Consider the following 20,314-nt stretch of genomic DNA (forward strand, 5'->3'; position numbering starts at 1 on the left):
GTGAGAATACATCTCTAGGCCGGGAGCAGTGGCTCACACCTGTAATCCTAGCACTTTGGGAGGCCGAGGCGGGCCGAGGCAGGCAGATTGCCTGAGCTCTGCCTGAGCTCAGGAGTTCAAGACCAGCCTGGGTGACACGGTGAAACCCAGTCTCTACTAAAATACAAAAAAAAATTAGCCAGGTGTGGCAGCGTGCGCCTGTAGCTACGCAGGAGGCTGAGGCAGGAGGATCGTGTGAGCCCAGGAGATTGAGGCTGCAGTGAGTTGTGATCACGTCTCTACAGTCCAGCCTGGGTGACACAGCAAGACCCTATCTCAAAAAAAGGAAAAAAGAAACAGAACAAAACAGAACAAAACAGACTTCATCATTTAAAGACAAGCAGAAATACTTACAGACGAATCTTTTTAAAAGCCAAGAAAAGAGAGACTCCATGGAGAAAGTATTAGTTTGGAAGTAAAAGATGTCAAAGGCAGACAAACGGTCCTGGGAGGTAGGGGCTAGAAAATGCCCGCTGGATTCCACTGCAATGAAATCACTGGTAATCTTTACAGACTGACTCAGCAATGTGAAAAGGACAAAACTAAAACACTGAGAACTGAAATGAGAAACAGAAATGAGGAAATCTTCACAAGAGAGTAACTGTTTGTATTGTTTGCTGTGCAACCCAAACAGAAAGACGAACAAATATGTGAAGGATGATCAAGTCATTCATTCCCCCCATGATCTAGGACTCAACAGTAAAAACAGAATTCTGTCTACTTGGATCACAATATTTCCATCCCTGGAAAAATTATATGCACCAAGTTCTCCTTGGGCAGCAGGCCCTCTGCTTACATAAGCACCAAGAATAAGCCATAAGTTATGGTAATTTAATGGTTGTTATTAGGAAAGCTATCCGCAATTGTATCAACTGGAATGAAGAAAGTTTTCAAAGTCCTAGAAAATGTTTTAAATCCACAAGTAACAAAATTGGTTTCTCCTTATAATGAATGCAAGCGATGTCATGGATGGTGCTATGGTTTCGGTTTGTGCCACCGCCCAAATCTCATGTTCAATTATAATCCCCAATGTTGGAGGTGGGGCCTGGTGGGAGGTGATTGGATCATGTGGGCAATTTCCCTTTTGGTGCTGTTCTCCTGACACTCAGTGACTTATCACAAGACGTGGTTGTTTAAAAGTGTGTAGCGCCTCCCCCTCCCTCTTCCTCCTGCTCTGGTGATGGAAGATGTACCCGCTTTCCCTTTGCCTTCCACCATGACTGTAAGTTTCCTGAGGCCTCCCCAGCCATGCTTTCTATGATAGAGCCTGCAGGCGTGAGCCAATTAAACCTCTTTTCTTTATAAATGACCCAGTCTTGGTTATTTCTCTATAGCAGTGTGAGAATGGACTAATACAGATGGCATTTTCCTTTTGTGATGACTGCCAAGAATATCGGTCCTGGGTGCGGCTCAATTTCAACAGCCTTAAAATCTACTATCCACACATACAAGCTTCACAAATCATTTTTGGTGCTGATTTGCCACACTATATTTTACAGGACAATGTCTATTTCTACACTCCCATTTTAAAGTATGAATCCTGGCTGGGCGCGGTGGCTCATGCCTGTAATCCCAGCACTTTGGGAGGCTAAGGCAGGAGGATCACCTGAGGTCAGGAGTTTGGAGACCAGCCTGGCCAACATGGTGAAACCCTGTCTCTTCTAAAAATACAAAAAATTAGTTGCCATGGTGGCACATGCCTGTAATCTCAGCTACTCAGGAGGCTGAGGCAGGAGAACCGCTTGAACCCAGGAGGTGGAGGCTGTAGTGAAGCAAGATCATGCCACTGCACTACAGCCTGGGCAACAGAGCAAGACTCCATCTCAAAAAAAAAAAGAAAAAAAAGTAAGAATCCTTACAAACCTCTTAAAATGCATTGTAAAATAAAGTGGAGGAATGTATACACATGCAGAAAAACTCACCTGCAATGTGTTCATTTTCTGCTGCTCTTGGAAACGTGCAGAGACTGTGGTTGGTAGACCTAGAGGGGCAGAAGCAGGTCACTGAAGTCATGAGTGCTCTGGCCTGCAAAGGCAGGAATCTCCTGCGTAAGAACCACAAAAGAAAGCTCAATAGGCTAACACCCTGTGAACACTCAGCCTGCAAACACTCAGAAGGGCCTAAAAGAGTGATACAGGGTTTCGCCATGTTGGCCAGGTTGGTCTCAAATTCTGGCCTCAAGTGATCCACCTGCCTTGGCCAACATGGTGAAATCCCGTCTCTACTTAAAAATAACAAAAAAATTAGCCAGGCACAGTGTCACATGCCTGTAGTCCCAGCTACTCAGGAGGCTGAGGCACAAGAATCCTTTGAACCTGGGAGGTGGAGGTTGCAGTGAGCCGAGACCACACTGCTGCACTCCAGACTGGGTGAGAGACACTGTCTCAAAAAAAAAAAAAAAAAGTGATAAGGGAAGCATGCACTTGTAACTTTGTAACTCTAAGATAATCGGGTAGTAATTAGATGAGTTAGACTCTCATGGGTAACATGACTCCTTTTACAAATAGTCTGCCATCATCAAATACAACCTGCAAAAAGAAAAATAAAATTCCCATTATACGGCTCATGTTTTTTGTGGTTTGTTTGTTTGTTGAGACAGGGTCTCAATCTGCCACCCAGGCTGGAGTGCAGTGGTGCATTCACAGCTCACTGCAGCCTCGACCTCCTGGGCTCCATTGATCCTCCCACCTCAGCCTCCTGAGTAGTTGGGACCACAGGCGCATCCTAGCATGCCTGGCTACTTTTGTATTTTTTGAAGCGTCAGGGTCTCCCTATGTTGCCTAGGCTGGTCTCTAACTCCTGGTCTCAAGGGATACTCTTGCTGTAGCCCCGCAAAGTGCTGGGATTACAGGTATGGGCCACTGCATCCAGCCCGCATTTTCTTATTGTCTCTTTAAACTGCTTAAAATCAAAGAAACCATAGGAATTGAGTGTGTGAGCTCTCAGAAATGAAATGAATATGTAAAAAATATGGTTTTGTTTCTAAATTATCTAACTGAACTTGGTTATTGCTGCACCTAATAATCTTCTACTAAGAAAACTAGGATACGGGAGAAAGAACACTGCCCTGGGAGATAAGACTCCTGAGTTCTACTATGAGCAACTCTACCCACAAAGCCGGTGACCTGGTCAAGTCACCCGCCTGCTAAGGCCCAGTCTCTTCCCCTAGCAACTGAGGCAGCAGGAGAGAATCCCTGCAGACCGTTCCTGCATTACTACCAGTCTCCAGGACAGATCTAAGGGGGGAATCAGCAGACACTTAAATGAGAGAACAGAGGTGCTGACGGATGTTTAGAGGCAGTCGAAATCTGGAGCACGGAAAGGAGGAGGAAGGGCTGTTAGGGGTTAGCGGGGAGTGGAGACGACGTCTGCAGCTCAGGCTGGTGACACCCTCCACGCCCCCGTAAGCCTCGTCCTCCCAGATATTCCCGTGCAGCGCCTCAAACCCAAACACACGCCTTTCCTGCAAGCGATCGGGACCCTCCCCCGCCCCATACTCTAAGGTCCCGAACACACGGTGACTTCACCCAGGCCTTTCTCGCTCTGGGCCCGAAAACCCAAAGACTTACCCTCCTGGGGCTCCCCAGAGGCCGGGGCGGGGCTGCTGTCGCTGGCGCGCGTCTGCTCGCGAGGTCCCCTCTTGTCCACCACACCAAGGCTGTTCTGCTCCCGAGGGGCCCGGGACGGGCCTACGGGGCAAATCCAGGAGGGTGTCCTTCCCGGGGCCCAGATCCGCCTCCCTGGGACTCACCGTACAGCGCCGGCCTGGGCCAGGCCCGGGTCCCGCCGCCCCTTCGCCTCCGCCTCCGCCGCCACCTTCGCCACCTCCCGCCGGGTTCCCCTGGCCCCAGGGCCGCCGGCTTAGGGGCTCACGCTCGGGGGTCCCCACCCGAGCCTCCACCCAGCCCGTGCGAACCCTGGCCCGCATAGCTCCGCGCCCGCCTAGGTGCTGGCCCGGGCGCTCAGCGTCCAGCCCCACAGGCTCAGCGATTCTCGTCCACTGCGGGCCAAAGCCTGGGAACTAGAGCAAGCGGTGACCTGAGGACACAGGGGAAGCGATGGCAGTGCGGCGGCGGCGCGCATGCGCGAACACGCACCCAGGGAGAGGTGCACACGCGCAAGAGTGCACCGGAAGTCCGCCTCCCAGGGCCCACCGTTGGTCCCAGGACAAGGGCCGGACTCTATTTCCCATGAGTCTACCAGCGCACCCCAAGTTTAGGGGCCGTTTCAAATGTCTCTACCCCGTCTAAAGGTTAAGAAGCCCCAGGCTATATGAGCTTTGGCAGCCCTGATCCCCGGACTGAACTTCGCATTTGTCTTTACTCCCTTTTAGGGTCAAGTCCAGGGCTGCGGTGACTGGGTCCCGGAGCCCAAGGCCTCCAGGTTAGAACCGAGTTTCCCATAACGAGAAGGAAAGGAAAGGGTGTATCGTGGTCACTGCGCTGAAATGCTAAGAGAAGTTTCACTCAAATACTAGGACAGGATAAATGCCCAGCGATGCTTTCCAAGGAAGAGAAAGAAAATAGAATTTGTGGCCGGGCGCGGTGGCTCACGCCTGTAATCCCAGGACTTCGGGAGGCCGAGGAGGGCAGCTCGCGAGGTCAAGAGATAGAGACCATCCTGGCCAACATGGTGAAACCCCGTCTCTACTAAAAATACGAAAATTAGCTGGGCGTGGTGGCGCGTGGCTGTAATCCCAGCTACTCCGGAGGCTGAGGCAAGAGAATCGCTTGAACCCGGGAGGTGGAGGTTGCAGTGAGCCGAGTTCGCGCCCCTGCACTCCAGCCTGGCGACGGAGCGAGACTCTGTAGCTTTTCTAGATCACACAGCGAATGCCTAAAAACTGTAGAGAAATCAGGAAATACACAGATCGAACAAAGAAAAGAGATACCTGTGATTTCACCTTCCCCAGGAGGATTATGTTTAGGGTTAGGTTATGTTGACCAAAAAGACTCAAAGTCTGTAAAGAGTTTTATTCTGGGCCTCCTATTTGAGTGACCATGGCTGGTGACATAGCCACAGGGGGTCCTGAGAACGTGAGCCCAAAGTGGTTCGGTTACAGCTTGGTTTTATACATCTTAGGGAGACAGCAGTTACAGGCAAAGACATAAATCAATACATGGGATGTACACATTGGGTCAGCATGGAAAGGCTTTCAGGTCACTAGCAGATTCAAAGATTGGCAGTTGATTCAGAGTTAAGCGTTGGCTGAACAGTTGGAAGATGACATAAAGAAATGGGCCATTGCGGTGGCTCATGCCTGTAATCCCAGCATTTTGGGAGGGTGACCTGGGAGGATCCCTTGAGGCCAGGAGTTCAAGGACAGCCTGGGCAACACAGCAAGACCCCCATCTCTACAAAAAAAAAAAAAAACAAATTATCCAGGTGTGGTGGTGCATGCCTGTAGTCTCAGCTACTCAGGAGGCTGAGATGGGAGGATCGCTTGAGCCTGGGAAGTTGAGGCTACAGTGAGCCATGATGGTGCCACTGCACTCCAGTTTGGGCAACAGAGAAGAAAAGAAAGAAAGAGAGAGAGAGGAAGGAGGGAAGGAAGGAAAAGAAAGAGGGAGGGAAAGAAAAGAAAAGCTTGAGTTAAGGTAAGGGGCATTGTGGAAACCAAGGTTCTTGTTATGTAGGTGAAGCCTCAGAACAGGCTTCAGAGAGAATAGATGATAAATATCTCTTATTGGATCTTAAAAGGTGTCAGAATCTCGAGAAAAGACCTGGAGTCTTTTCTGTAAGGTAAGGAGATTCTCTACAGAATGCAAATTTCCCCCAAAGAGATGGCTTTGCAGGACTATTTTAAAGTGTGACAAAGAAAATATATTATGGGGTAAAATACTATGATTTCCTTCAGGGACTGCTATCTGTCATGTGATGCTATATCAGAGTCTGGTTGGAGTTGGGTATCTTACTGATACAAAGAGCCTGTTCTGTCAGTCTTATGATCTGTATTCTAGTGTTAATGTTGGTCAGCTGTGCCTAAACTCTGAAGGGAGGAGAGTATGACAAGGCATGTCTGACCCCCTCCTTCCCGTCATGACCTGAATTAGTTTTTCATGTTTATTTTGGATCCTGCTGGCCAACAGGGGAGTCCATTCAGCAGCTGTGGGGGCTTAGAATTTTATTTTTGCTTTACAATTAAAATGTCGATTTTCAAAAATGCGATATAAGGACAATGATTCATCACAATTTTTTGGTGAAATCTAACAGTGTTCTTGCCCAGTTGTTTCATAAAAACTGGTAAGGAAAAGACTAAAAATAAATTCTTCTGAGGCCAGGAACAGTGGCTCATGCCTGTAATCCCAGCAGTTTGGGAGGCCGAAGTGGGTGGATCATGAGGTCAGGAGATTAAGACCATCCTGGCCAACATGGTGAAACCCCATCTCTATTAAAACACAAAAAATTAGCTGGGTGTGGTGGTGCGCACCTGTAGTTCCAGCTACTTGGGAGGCTGAGGCAGGGGAATCACTTGAACCCAGGAGATGGAGATTGCAGTGAGCTGAGATCACGCCACTGCACTCCAGCCTGGCAACAGAGCAAGACTCCATCTCAAAATAAATAAATAAATTATTCTGTTAACCTAGAATATTCTCTCCACAAATTCAGAAAATAAAGAAAACAATTTTATTATTGAATAAGCATTAAACCAGACTGTGATGCCTATCACAGGTGATCCATTAATGAGATGCAAAGAGAAATAAAGCCTCTTTTTTTTTTTTTTTTTTTTTTGAGACAGAGTCTTGCTCTGTTGCTCAGGCTGGAGTGCAGTGGTGCGATGTCGGCTCACTGGAACCTCTGTCTCCCCAGTTTAAGCAATTCTCCTGCCTCAGCCTCCCAAGTAACTGGGACTACAGGTGCATGCCACCATGCCTGGCTAATTTTTTGTATTTTTAGTAGAGATGGGGTTTCGTCATGTTAGCTAGGTCTCGAAATCCTGACCTCATAATTTGCCCGCCTTGGCCTCCCAAAGTGCTGGGATTATAGGCATGAGCCATGGCGCCTGGCCAAATCCTCCTTTTTGTATAGCCTGGCAGATACAATCCATTGCATACATGCTCTCAAGATAAACAGTAACTCATCCTCATGTAAAAGGACTTGCTATGCTTTTTTTTTTTTTTTTTTTTTTTTTTTTTTGAGACAGGGTCTCATTCTGTCATCCAGGCTGGAGTGTAGTGGTGTGATCTTGGCTCACTGTAACCTCCACCTCCTGGGTTTAAGTGATTCTCGTGCCTAAGCCTCCGGAGTAGCTGGAATTACAGACATGTTCCATCATGCCCAGCTAATATTTGTATTTTAGTAGAGACAGAGTTTCGCCATATTGGCCAGGCTAGACTCACACTCCTTCTTTCAATTTCTGTGTGGCTTCAAGTGATCCGCCCATCTCCGCCTCCCCCAGAGTGCTGGGATTACAGGTGTGAGCCACCGCGCCTGGCCTGCTATGCATTCTTAAACACTCATCCTAAATTCACCTGGAAATCAAGGTGGCCACCCATGCTAGTTAATTACCTCTATCAGATAAAAAAATAAAACTTCTCATATCTCCTTGACAAGCAGGTAGTAACAGCTCAAGGTGCCTAGGCTAAACTCCCTAGGCAACAGGAAGATAGGGACACTATTTTCCTTGAGGTTTACATTTCAAAGACAAGACTCTCAGGCTCTTAAGAAAAAAATTCCTGGGTTGTGGCCCGGTGGGGTGACTCACACCAGTAATCCCAGCACTTTGGGAGCCCGAGGTGGGTGGATCACCTGAGGTCAGGAGTTCAAGACCAGCCAGACCAACAAGGTGAAATCCCATCTCTACTAAAAATACAAAAATTAGCCAGGCGTGGTGGCAAGTTCCTGTAGTCTCAGCTACTCAGGAGGTTGAGACCTGAGAATTGCTTGAACCCAGGAAGTGAAGGTTACACTGAGCCGAGATCATACCACTGCACTCCAGCCTGGGTGACAGAGCGAGATTCTGTCTCAAAAAAAAAAAAAAAAAAAAAATCCTGGGTTGTAATGTTGGCAAGAAGTTCATTTATCTTTTTAAAAGATTTAGATACATATCAAAGGCACAAAAGAAGTTACTTATATTACAATGTTTATCAAGGAAATACTCTTTAAAAAGGAGAGGAGAAAAGGTTAATTTACCTTTTGGCAAATAAGACAAATTTAATCTTTTTTTTTTTTTTTTTTGAGAAAATCCATACAGTGAGGGCTGGGCATGGTGGCTCACATCATCTGTAGTCCCAGCACTTTGGGAGGCCAAGGCAGGTGGATTACTTCAAGCCAGGAGTTCAAGACCAGCCTGGGCAACATGGGAAAACCCCATCTCTACTACAAATACAAAAATTAGCTGGGTGCAGTAGTACGCACCTATTCTCCCAGCTACTCTGGAGGCTGAGGCATGAGAACCGCTTGAACATGGGAGGCAGAGTTTGCAGTGAGCCGAGATTGAGCCACCACAATCCAGTCTGGGTGACAAGAGCGAAACTCTGTCTCAAAAAATAAAAAAAAAATAAAAAACAAAAACAAGGAGCCTCTTTTCCATCTCCCCACCACAGAGCTGTCTGCAGTAATTTCATTTGCTTTTTTCCTCAGGGTTTACTGGGTTTCTGGGTTCCAGAAGGGGAAGTTCTCTTCAAGGTACAGAAACCATGACTCCGCAGAGAACCGCAGAGACAGCAGCATGACCAGACCCTGGTCAGGTGTCCGGACGCTGCTGGGCTGAGACTTGGGCGGAACTTCCGCTGCAGGTTGACTTATTCCCATCAGCACCAAAGCCACTGGAGGGGGTCATCCAACAGCAAAGGAAGCAGGGAGTGGAGCTTGGAGGCTGTTTCAGAAGGTCCCACTGAGCCAAGGACTCAAGGCCTGGCCACAGCCTTCCCAAGTGAGGCCCAGATCATATTTCACCATGCTCAGAAAACCTTGTCTGCTCATTTCAGTCCACAGTGACTTTGCTTTCTTTAGGACCTCTCTTGCACTGTCCAACCCAGAGAGTTCCAAATCTGAATGGATTCCAATGACAGAGTTAAATCAGGCCCCACCTCAGCTTTTGAATTACAATCAATAGGGCTGGGTCCCAGCATCTGTATCTTAATGTTCCTCCATGTGATCCTCATGCTGAAAGGCTGGTATTTGCAAATCCCTTCTTGTGGGGAGTGAAGAGTTTTTTTAGAGACAGGCCTCACTCTGAGGCCCAGCCTGGAATGCAGTGGTGGGATCACAGCTCACTGCAGCCTCGAACTCCTGGCCACAAGAAATCCTCCCACCTTGGCCAACCAAAGTGTTGGGATTACAGGAGTGACCACTGTGTCCGGCCAGGAAAGCCCTTCTGTGTCACTTGAATGGTATTTCTGCAGCATACCTGCAGCTATTGCTGTATTCAACTGCATCACTGCAGGAAAAGAGAAGGCGAGAGGTGGCTGTTTTGCTTTTTTCTGAACATATCAGACCAAACCTGGGCTGTTTAGCCTTTTTTTTTTTTTTTTTTTTTTTGAGATGGTGTCTCGCTCTGTCACCCAGGCTGGAGTGCAGTGGCGCAATCTCGGCTCACTGCAACCTCTGCCTTCCAGGTTTAAGCGATTCTCCTGCCTCAGCCTCCCAAGTAGCTGGGATTACAGACGTGCACTCCCACGCCCAGCTCATTTTTTCTGTATTTTTAGTAGAGACGGATTTCAACACGTTGGCAAGGCTGGTCTCGAACTTCTGACCTCTGGTGATCTGTCTGCTTTGGCTTCTTAAAATGGTAGGATTACAGGCATGAGCCACTGCACCTGCTTCGCTACGTTTTTTGACAACGTATCAACATCATTTAAGATGGGCACTGCCTCAGTGTAGTGTGTCTAGACAAGGTGGCCAGAAGAGAGGGGAATATGCAAACCAAGCTTGAAGACGGGTTAAAGCAGAGCTTTTCATTCCACAAAAGAGCAATTTTAACAGGGTCAGAACATTGATCTTCTAATATTTGAAAGCCTGTTAACTAGGAGAGAGAGCAACCTGTTTTGTGGTAGGAGGACCCACCCAGCTCTGATGGTTTAAAGCGTCATGAATGCAAATTTGAACTCCAGAAAAGCAGAGTTTCCTAACAATGGGACTTCCACAGCAATGGGATCTGCTTCTTCACTCAGTCTGTGTCTTTCCCATGAGCAAGAGACTCCTAGGAGAGCCGCAGCCCATTAGGAAGCCGTGTGGGAACTCACTCACAGGTTCTTTGTTTATTTTTTTTGAGACAGAGTTTTGCTCTTGTTGCCCAGGCTGGAGTGCAATGGTGCAATCTTGGCTTGCTGCAACCTCCGCACCCCGAGTTCAAGTGATTCTCCAGCCATCCCTCCTGAGTAGCTGGGATTACAGGCACCTACCACCATGCCTGGCTAATTTCTTGTATTTTTTGTAGAGATGGGGTTTCACCATGTTGGCCAGGCTGGTCTCAAACTCCTGACCTCAAGTGATCCACCCCCTTTGGCCTCCCAAAGTGCTGGGATTACAGGCATGAGCCACTGAGCCCGGCCAGGAACCCACAGGTTTTTCGGATGGTCTCTGAATGTCATGCAACTCTTTTATTTTGTATCAAAAAAATTTTTTTTGATACAACGTCTTGCTGTGTTGCCCAGACTGGAGTGCAGTGACAAGATCATAGCTCACTGCAGCTTCTAACTCCTGGGCTCAAGTGATCTTCCTGTCACATGAGTCTCCCAAGCAGGTGGAACACAGGTGCCAGCCACCACACCTGGCTAATTTGGTTTGGTTTTGTTTTTTTAGCGATGAGGTCTTGCTATGTTGCCTACACTGATCTTGAACTGCTGGCCTCAGGCAGTCTTCCTCCCCTGGCCACCCAAAGTTCTGGGATTACAAGCATGAGCCACTGTGTACAGCTGAGATTTTTTGACTTAGTCTTTTTGCACATGCGATATTTTATTCCTAGAATCCATAAATGGTAGGGAAATTTCTGAGTTCAGAGCAATACATATGATACAAAACTTGATATATAGACTAGAGTTTCTTAGCCAAACTGGAGGGGCTGGCTTTAGGCAATCCATGGACTCCCTGAAATTGGGGACACCATTGGAAATATGTGTGAGATCATGGACAGTTTCCTATGACTTTCAGGCCTCAAAATGTCTCTGGACTCAAAGATGCCTTAGGGCAGAGGACGCTTGTACCCCCAGTATAGAATCTCGGACAGTGAATGTCAGTAAACATTCGGCAGAAAAGCTCTGCCAAATTGAGTGCTCTGATGTGACTTTTTCATCAAGTCAATGTTCCTGGGATCTCTTGTACATGATCATCTCACTCTTGTAAGGTTTCATCCTTTCTGCTTACCCTAGTTTTCTTTCCCACCCTGTTCCCTCTCCCACCAGACTGGGCTCTGAAATGGGCATGTACAGAGAAGAGGAGACCCCACCATGCTTCAGGCTTTGAGTGGAGAGGACACAGCCTCTGCTGGGACAGGGAACAGAGGGATGTGGAGACCCTGAAGATGCTTTTGGACAATGTCTGAGGTTGGGACAGTGGCAGGAGATACCATTCACCCACGATCTCCAGGACAAAGATCAGCCTGGCAGTTACATGTGTTTTTCTTCAAACTGGTTGCCAGGTTGGAATGACCAATGACATCAGAGATTCCAACCTTCCTGATTGGAAGGACTGGACTCTGTGGGCGCCTGGGAGCTCAGGTGCACAACCTTCTCAGAGCTGTTCTCCACTCCTGACTTCTCCCAGCCTCGAAAATTGACAACACACTCTTCTGGGTCTTAGCAGAGTCCAGAAGAAGGCCTTGGACAGAACGGAGACTAGGTTCCATGGGATGGGACAGATTTTGGGGAAGATCATGACCAGCCATCAACCGCACCCCCAGGATGAGGAGCAGAGCCCCCAGCCCAGCGCCTCGGGGTACCCCCTCCAGGAGGTGGTGGATGATGAAGTGTCAGGACCATCAGGTGAGGGGACTGGAGGAAGAAGAGGTAGGATAGGATTGACTAAGATGAAGGAAGGGGGCCGGGCGCAGTGGCTCATGCCTATAACCCCAACACTTTGGGAGGCCGAGGTGGGTGGATCACCTGAGGTCAGGAGTTCAAGACCAGCCTGGCCAACATGGTCAAACCCCATCTCTACTAAAAGTACAAAAAGTATCTGGGCGTTAGTGGTGCGCACATGTAATTCCAGCTACTTGGGAGGCTGAGACAGGAGAATCGCTTGAGGCTGGGAGGAAGAGGTTGCAGTGAGCCAAGATTGCACTACTGCACTCCAGTCTGGGTGAGAGAGTGAGACGCTGTCTCAAAAAAAAAAAAAAAAAAAAGGTCAGAGGTCAGGAAGAAGAACCTGAGGCAGGTGTGTGGGAAGAATGGAGAAATTCAGACCGGGTGCAGTGGTCACACCTGTAATCCCAGCACTTTGGCAGGCCAAGGCAGGCAGATCACTTGAGGCCAGGAGTTTGAGATCAGCCTGGCCAACATGGTGAAACCCCATCTCTACTAAAAGTACAAAATTGAGTTGGGCATTATCGCAGGCACCTGTAATCCCAGCTACCTGAGAGGCTGAGGCAGGAGAATAAGTGGAATCCGGGAGATGGATGTTGCAGTGAGCTGAGATTGCACCACTACACTCCAGCCCAGGAGACAAGGTATGATTCTGTCTCAAAAAAAAAAAAAAAAAAAAAAAAAAGGGAGGGACTCAGAGAGCCAGGGACCAGGGAAGGACATGAGGAAGTGTTGTGAGGACAGAGAGATGGAAGAATGGGGAGGGGAAGGAGTGGCACATGGGGCTCAGCAGAGGAGAAATCCAGAAAGATGGCTTGGAGAAGCCAGCAGTCTGCAAAGCTGGGGAGGATGGAGAGTGGTTTGGGGTTTGGGGCCGGAGTCTAAGGTGGTCAGTTGCAGAAGCATTACACCATGGCCTGGTTTCTTTACTCAGCCCCTGGGGTAGATCCCAGCCCCCCCATGTAGGTCCTTTTGCTGGAAAAGGAAGAGGGAGTGGTTGGACGAATGTGAGGAGGAGCCAGAGAAGGAGCTCACCCCCGAGCCTGAGGAGACCTGGGTGGTGGAGATGCTGTGTGGGCTCAAGATGAAGCTGAAGCAACAGCGAGTGTCACCCGTGCTCCCTGAGCACCACGAGGCCTTCAATAATCAGATTGGTAGGAGGACACTCCAGAGAGCACCTCCAATCCTGTTCTTCTAAAAAAGAGGAAACTTCCAATAACCACTGTTTTCCAATGGGAAAAATATGCCCCCATTGGGTGAGCTCTCCATGTGGGAGGACTCAGAAGTGATCACTCATGAGGGACGCTTAGGAGACAATAGAGGATTAGGCTAGACTTGATAAAGGTCAGTGCTTGGGATAAGAAAGCTTTGTTTTGGGCCAGGTGAGCTTACTCCTGAGATACCAGCATATTGGGAGGCTGAGGCAAGGGGATTGCTTGAACTCAGGACTTTGAGGCTGCAGTAAACTATGACTGCACCACTGCACTCCAGCCTGGGTGACAGAGCAAAACCCTGTCTCAAAAGAAAAAGCAAGGCTGGGCATGGTAGCTCATGCCTGTAATCCCAGCTACTCAGGGGACTGAGAGGAGAATCGCTTAAACCCGGGAGGCAGAGGTTGCAGTGAGCCAAGATCACGCCAATGCATTCCACCCTGGACCACAGAGCATGACTCTGTCTCAAAATAAATTAATAAATAAAAATAAAAATCAAATAAAGAAAAAAATCAATAAACAAAGAAAGTGGTTTCAGCTGTGCTCTCTGAAACTTAATGTCTCTTACTGACTTTTCTAAACCTAAGTGTCTCCACCCATAGTGGGGGATACCAAGGCCATGGTCACACCCTGATGTGACTGTCTCATGAGGAAATGATGGGAATTCCTTTATGACTCTGCAGTGGTCCCTCTGTGTCTGCTGGGAGGGCATCCTGGCTTATTCCCAGCTCTAAATCCTGTAGATTCTCACACCCAGGGCCTCCTTCGGCCTCTTCTCAGGGGAGTCCCAGAGCGGGAGCCTCTCTCCTTTGCCCAGTGAAAGTCATTCTCCCCCCTCCCATCCACCTCGCCCGTGGCAGCAATCCTGAGACCTCCCCCATGGGAGGCACACTTCTCCTCACTGCCCTGCTGCTCCCACAGAAAGCTTCTCATACTGACATCTGCCCTCTAATAACAGAGGATCCTGTGATTAAAAGATTCCTGGCCTGGGACAAAGATCTGAGGGTGTCAGACAGGGTAAGGTTGTTCTCCATGTAACTGTGTTCCTGCTTCAACGCACCGCCGGAGGGAGGGCGCAGCTTCCAAACCCACAGTTCTCCCTCCACCACCTCCCACCAGGTGCTCCTACAGTCTTTTTTTTTTTTTTGAGACAGAGTCTTCCTCTGTTGCCCAGGCTGGAGGGCAGTGTCTCAATCTTGACTCACTGCAGCCGAAGCCTCCCAGGTTCAAGCGATTCTCCTGTCTCAGCCTCCAAGCAGCTGGGATTACAGATGTGAACCACTACGCCTGGCTAATTTTTGTGTTTTTAGTAGAGACGGGGTTTTGCCATGTTGGGCAGGTTGGTCCTGAACACTTGACCTCAGGTGATCCACCCGCCTTGGCCTCCCAAAATGCTGAGATTACAGACGTCAGCCACTGTGCCCCACCAGCTCCCACAATCTTGAGTCTTGGCACCCACACTTTTTTCTGAGACAGAGTCTAGCTCTGCTCCCCAAGATGGAGTGCAGTGGCATGATCATAGCTCACTGCAGCCTCTAATTCCTGGGCTCAAGCAATTCTCTTTCCTCAGCCTCCTGAGGAGCTGGGACTAGGCACATGCCACCATGCTCAACTAATTTTTGAAATCTTTGTAGAAACAGGGTCTCGCTACATTGCCCAGGTTGTTCTCGAACTGTTGGGCTCACGTGATCCTCCTGTCTCCACCTCTCAAAGTACTGGGATCACAGGCTTGAGCCGCCACTCCTGGCTATTCTTGGTCTTTTTATGATTTGTCAGCATCTCCCTCAGGACTCTGCTGGTCTCTTGCCGAGTGAATGAATAGCCCCTGCCTCTCCTATGGGTCCTTTAGGATCTGAGCCCTGGGCCACAGTCTGACCGCAGCCCTGAAGCTCCTGGCCCCTCTACTCTCAGCTCTTTGAGACAATTCTCTGCCTGGCACACAAAAGACCCTCCTGACACCAGCCGACCTAGACACGCCCCCTCCAAAGATCCCATCGGAGCCCACCATCCTGGGAGCATCATCGACATCCCTTCCTCCCTCGGATTTGCATCCGACCATCGAATACCCCTCCACCCCGCTATTTCCAAATGAGTACAGTCACCCCAACACTGAAGTCCCTTCTCTGATGGGCAGCCCCTCCCCAGACCCTCATTCCCCCTCTCCACAATCTTCCTCTTCCAAGATGTGACCTCTCTGTGTTCCTTTCTCTCCATCAGTATCTCCTGGCTATGGTCAGCGTATTTTAGCCGGGCCAGCCTCTTCTCCTGGCAATACCAACGCATCTATATCTTCCTGGCTCTGTGAGTGGTTTGCTGCCTCCTATTGGTCAATATCCAATGCTCTGGGACAGCAGAGGAAGGTGGGATTCCAGTCTTTCATTTATTCTTTCACCTATTTGTCCTCTTTACTCTGTGTACAAAAAAGACAGGATTATACTATCTTGTTCTTAGACTGTTGTTTCTAAAAAGAAACTCAGGCTGGGAGCAGTGGCTTACGCCTGTAATCCCAGCACTTTGGGAGGGCCAGGCAGGCGGATCGTCTGAGGTCAGGAGTTCGAGACCAGCCTGGCCAACATGGCCAAACCCCATCTCTATTAAAAATAGAAAAATTAGCTGGGCATGGTGGTGTGCACCTGTAATCCCAGCTACTTGGGAGGCTGAAGCAAGAGAACCCCTTGAACCCAGGAAGTGGAGGTTGCAGTAAGCTAAGGTTGAGCCACTGCACTCCAGCCTGGGTGACAGAATGAGACTTTTTCTCCAAAAAAAAAAAAAAAAAAAAAACTCCAACGCCAGTGTACAAATAAAAGAATAAAACAAAAGGAACCATAAACTGCTCCTAAGGGGAGAAGAAAAGGAGCAGAGGAGCGGACACGACACTTCCCCCAGCAAGCAGACGTTTCTGGTTCTTCTCTCTCTCTCCTTCCCACATCAACCGCAAATGCCATCGACCTCCTCCGGGTTCCCACAACAGAGGCCACAGTTCAGGTCCCCCTCGCATCACTCGAATCCACTGTCAAATGCTCCCTGCTGGGGTCTCCTGGAATCTCTCCCCAAGCCAGGGGGCTCCCTAGTGCAGCCTGAACATCTTTCCACAGCACAACAACCTCACTGCCCACCTGAACAACCTCCTTAGCTGATGTCTTTCTCTATCGAGGCCAGGGTAACAGTGCCAATTCCACCCTCTCTACAATCTCTACAACCACACTGGCTCACCATCTTGGTGTTTCCTGGCTTGGCTTCACTGCTCCTTCCAAATGCCCTCCACTCGACTTTGCGTTTGTGTTTTCTGTCTGGGTGTCCCACACACATGTGGTTCGGAAGGGAAGGACGCATTCCTTGAAGTCAGTTCACCCCACAGCCTCTGTCATGCCTTCCCTCATCTTCCAACTTCTGCACGCCCGTAGCTCTCCAGTTACATCCTATTATAATGTGACACTGGGATTAGGTCATCTGCCCTGATTACTCCCAGTCCCATTAGACTAGATGCCTGTAGAAGGCAGGGTCCTGGCAAACTATCAATGTATTCAATTTCTTTTATTTTTTTGAGACAGACTTGCCCTGTCCCCCAAGCTGGAGTGCAGTGGTGAGATCATAGCTCACTGCAGCCTCCATATCCTGGGCTCAAGCGATCCTCCCACCTCAGCCCCTTGATTAGCTCCAACTACAGGGCTGTGCCACCACACCTGGACAGTTATTGATTGGTTGATTGATTGGGACAGAGTCTTGCTGTGCCTCTCAGGCTGGAGTGGAGGGGCCCAATCTCGGCTCACTGCAACCTCCGCCTCCTGGGTTCACACAATTCTTTTTTTTTTTTTTTTTTGAGACGGAGTCTCACTCTGTCACCCAGGCTAGAGTGCAGTGGCGCGATCTCCACTCACTGCAAGCTCCACCCCCCAATTTCACGCCATTCTCCTGCCTCAGCCTCCCAACTAGCTGGGACTACAGGCGCCCGCCACCACGCCCAGCTAATTTTTTGTATTTTTAGTAGAGAGGAGGTTCCACTGTGTTAGCCAGGAAGGTCACGATCTCCTGACCTTGTGATCCACCCACCTCGGTCTCCCAAAGTGCTGGGATTACATGCATGAGCCACCGCGGCTGGCCGGGTTCACACAATTCTTATGCTTCAGCCTCTTGAGTAGCTAGGACTAACAGGTGTGCCATCGCACCAGGCTGATTTTTGTATTTTTAGTAGAGATGGGGTTTCTCCAGGTTGACCAGGCTGGTCTCAAACTCCTGGTCTCAAGCGATCCACCTGCTTCAGCCTTCTAAAATGCTGGGATTACAGGCATAAGCCACCGCGTCCAGCATATTTCTTATATTTTTAATAGAGACGAGGGTCTTGCTATGTTGCCCAGGCCCATCTCAAACTCCTGGCCTCAAGTGATCCTCCCGCTTTGGCCTTCCAATGTGCTGGGATTCCTCGCATAAGCCACCACTCTTGGTCACCAGTTGGGTTTTTGTCTCCATCCTGAAGGCATGGGAGACGCCCTTCAGCAGGTCTCTGTCCAGCAGAGCCCTCCTGAGGAAGGCGTGGCTCTCTGCAGGGTGGGTGCCCATCCTGAGCTGAGGACGGTCCCCTGCCCTCCTCTCTGGGAAGCTGACCTCAGCCGGAGGTCTCTCCTGGTGGTGCCCCTGAGCAGTAACCTGATTTCTGTCCCCAGCTACTTGGCCAATGACATGGAGGAGGACAGCGAGACCCCCAAACAAAACATCTTCTACTTCCTGTACGGGAAGAACTGCTCTCAGATTGCCTTGTTCCATAAGCTTCATTTCCAGTTCTTCCGTTCTGTGTGCTGCAGGGCTTGCATTTCCCTGGAGGAGTTCGAGGAGGTGGGTGGGGCCTGAGGAGGTGGAGGAGGTGGGGAGGAATCGGGTGGGCTGGAGGCTGGATAAGGGGAGGGAGGAGTATTCTGGGGAGGGAGGAGTATCCTGGGGAGTCCCCATCTTCTTAAGGGGCGTCTGTTTTTCCAGATCCAGGCTTATGACCCAGGGCACTGGGTGTGGGCGTGAGATCGCACCCACCTTTCCTAGAGCTCCAGGGACTGTGGAGGCCTGAGGTCATCAGCCAGAGGGAAGGTACATCTGTGTCCTCCAGGGTAAAGGCAGAATATTGGGGTCTATTTCGGAAATCTGAGGAACCCAATTCCTTGATCCAGCTTCAAGACTGGGCAACGTGGCAAGATCCCCTTCCACAAAAATACAAAAAGTAGCCAGGCGATGTGGGAGGCATCTCTATTCCCAACTACTCAGGAGGCTGAGGCAGGAGGATCGCTGCGGCCTGGGAGGTCGGGGCTGCAGGGAGCCCTGATTCTGCCACTGCGCTCCAGACCAGGCGACAGAGTGAGACCCTGCTTCAAAAATAATCATAAATACTGAGTTCGGGGAGTTTCATTATGATTGACGCACTTGAGTTACCGATTTGGGTTGAGGGTTCAGTGAAGCTTTGGTTTACATCTTGTGCAGCTAACCACATTGAGCACAGAGCATGAGACTTCATCATGAGGAGGTAGGATTATGGATTAGGCTTCTGGACTCAGGGTTCGTGATGTTGTCACATTAGAAACAGATCTAGCATGGTTACAAGTTTAGATCTTAAGTGACACAAAAGGCCTCAGCTGTAATGAAGTCCAAAGCCACATTCTCTGAGGGTGCCCTACTCCCTGGGCAGACCCACCTAAATTCCTTGCTATGAAGCAGATCACTGGGGCTGCCCTTGGGTGTATTGAGTGAGTTTTGGAGTCAGGGTCACCAAAGTGTGAGTTTCACAGTTGAACACAATGGTTCAGAAGCAGGCTATGGAACGAAGGACAGGAGATAAAATTGGATTTCTCAATTGCTCTGAACTCTAGTTAGACTTGACACGGGACGTGAATAACCTTCCTGTCTAGAGAGCTGCCTCCTTGAAGTGTGACATCCTCTTTCGCACTTCCAGAACGCTGGGCCCAGGGGAGATGCGGATTTTCAGCAAGAACTTTATTCCAATGCTAATGGCAGGCACCAGGAAGGAGGAGAGGAGCCATTTGTGCAGATCATCTAGAAGAACCTGGACTATTCTAGACAGAGCTGAATAGAGTGATCACGTTGCCCTCCTAGGATGGGGTGGGGTGGTACTTCTAGGAATCCATAGAGAACAGTGAGAAACCAGGGGTGTTTCTGGTTCCACCCTTTCCTGAGGCGCCATCTCCCTTTTTATATTGCTGAATTCCAACCTCCTGGGGCGGAACCTGGAGGTCCTGTTTCTTACGGACTTGGTTGCCACAGTCCAGGAGCATTTGAAGGCACAGTGCAGACACTCAGATTGGCACAGAATTCTTTGTGAAATATGAGTGCCATAGACTGTAACAGACAGCTTCATGCACACTATGCATTTACTGGTTTGTTTGGAAAATGTTGGCCATCAAATTATTAATAGGTTTATTTCAAATAGTTTGGAAATTGTTGTACTTTTGAAAACATGCTGTTCCTGTAGATTTTTTGATGAGTTATAGCTGTTATATATACATAAAGATAATTTTCTTTTCATTTTAAGAATCCTTTTTATCCTAAATCTTTTATTATCTTTAAATTGTTTTCTGTATTATTATATGTGCCTCTGAAGCGACTACACTTTTTATCTATGATACTTCCATAATAATCTCTTCTATTTATAGCTATTGGTAGTTCCCCTAAATTCCTGTCATACACATTTTTATTTGCTGTTTAGATTTGTGACTGAATTGTGAGAATTCAGTTGTGATTTTTAACATGTCTTAGATATATACTAACATGTCTAATACACACTATTTTTTTTTGGTATATTTTGAAAAAGATGGGCATAGAATTATTACTACATTTATTTAAAATATTTTGAAAATACTGGTATTTTTGAATAGACACCATTCCTATAAAGTTGTGAGATGGGTGTTATAGCTGCTATATACACATAAATATAATTTTGTTTTCCTTTTTAAGAGAGGATTCTTTTTATCCTAAATCTTTTATGTGTAAATCTTTGTATCTATTATTACATGTGCTGCTGAAGGGAGCACTCTTTTTATCTATGATACTTAATATATGTATTACACTTATAGCTTCGTGATAGTCCCCCTAAATTCTTATGCA

General features: G+C 48.5%; 2 pseudogenes; one reads left to right on the top strand and one right to left on the bottom strand.

Moving 5' to 3' along the window:
* The window catches only part of LOC101143118 (mismatch repair endonuclease PMS2-like), a 33,821-nt pseudogene extending 29,688 nt beyond the window's left edge, over positions 1–4,133 (bottom strand).
* Positions 4,134–11,761: 7,628 nt separating this feature from the next.
* Positions 11,762–18,424, top strand: LOC101142761 (speedy protein E16-like; annotated as a pseudogene).
* The last annotated feature ends 1,890 nt before the right edge of the window (positions 18,425–20,314 follow it).

Source organism: Gorilla gorilla, chromosome 6 (genome assembly GCF_029281585.2).
Source record: "Gorilla gorilla gorilla isolate KB3781 chromosome 6, NHGRI_mGorGor1-v2.1_pri, whole genome shotgun sequence".
Taxonomy (NCBI): Eukaryota; Metazoa; Chordata; class Mammalia; order Primates; family Hominidae; genus Gorilla; species Gorilla gorilla.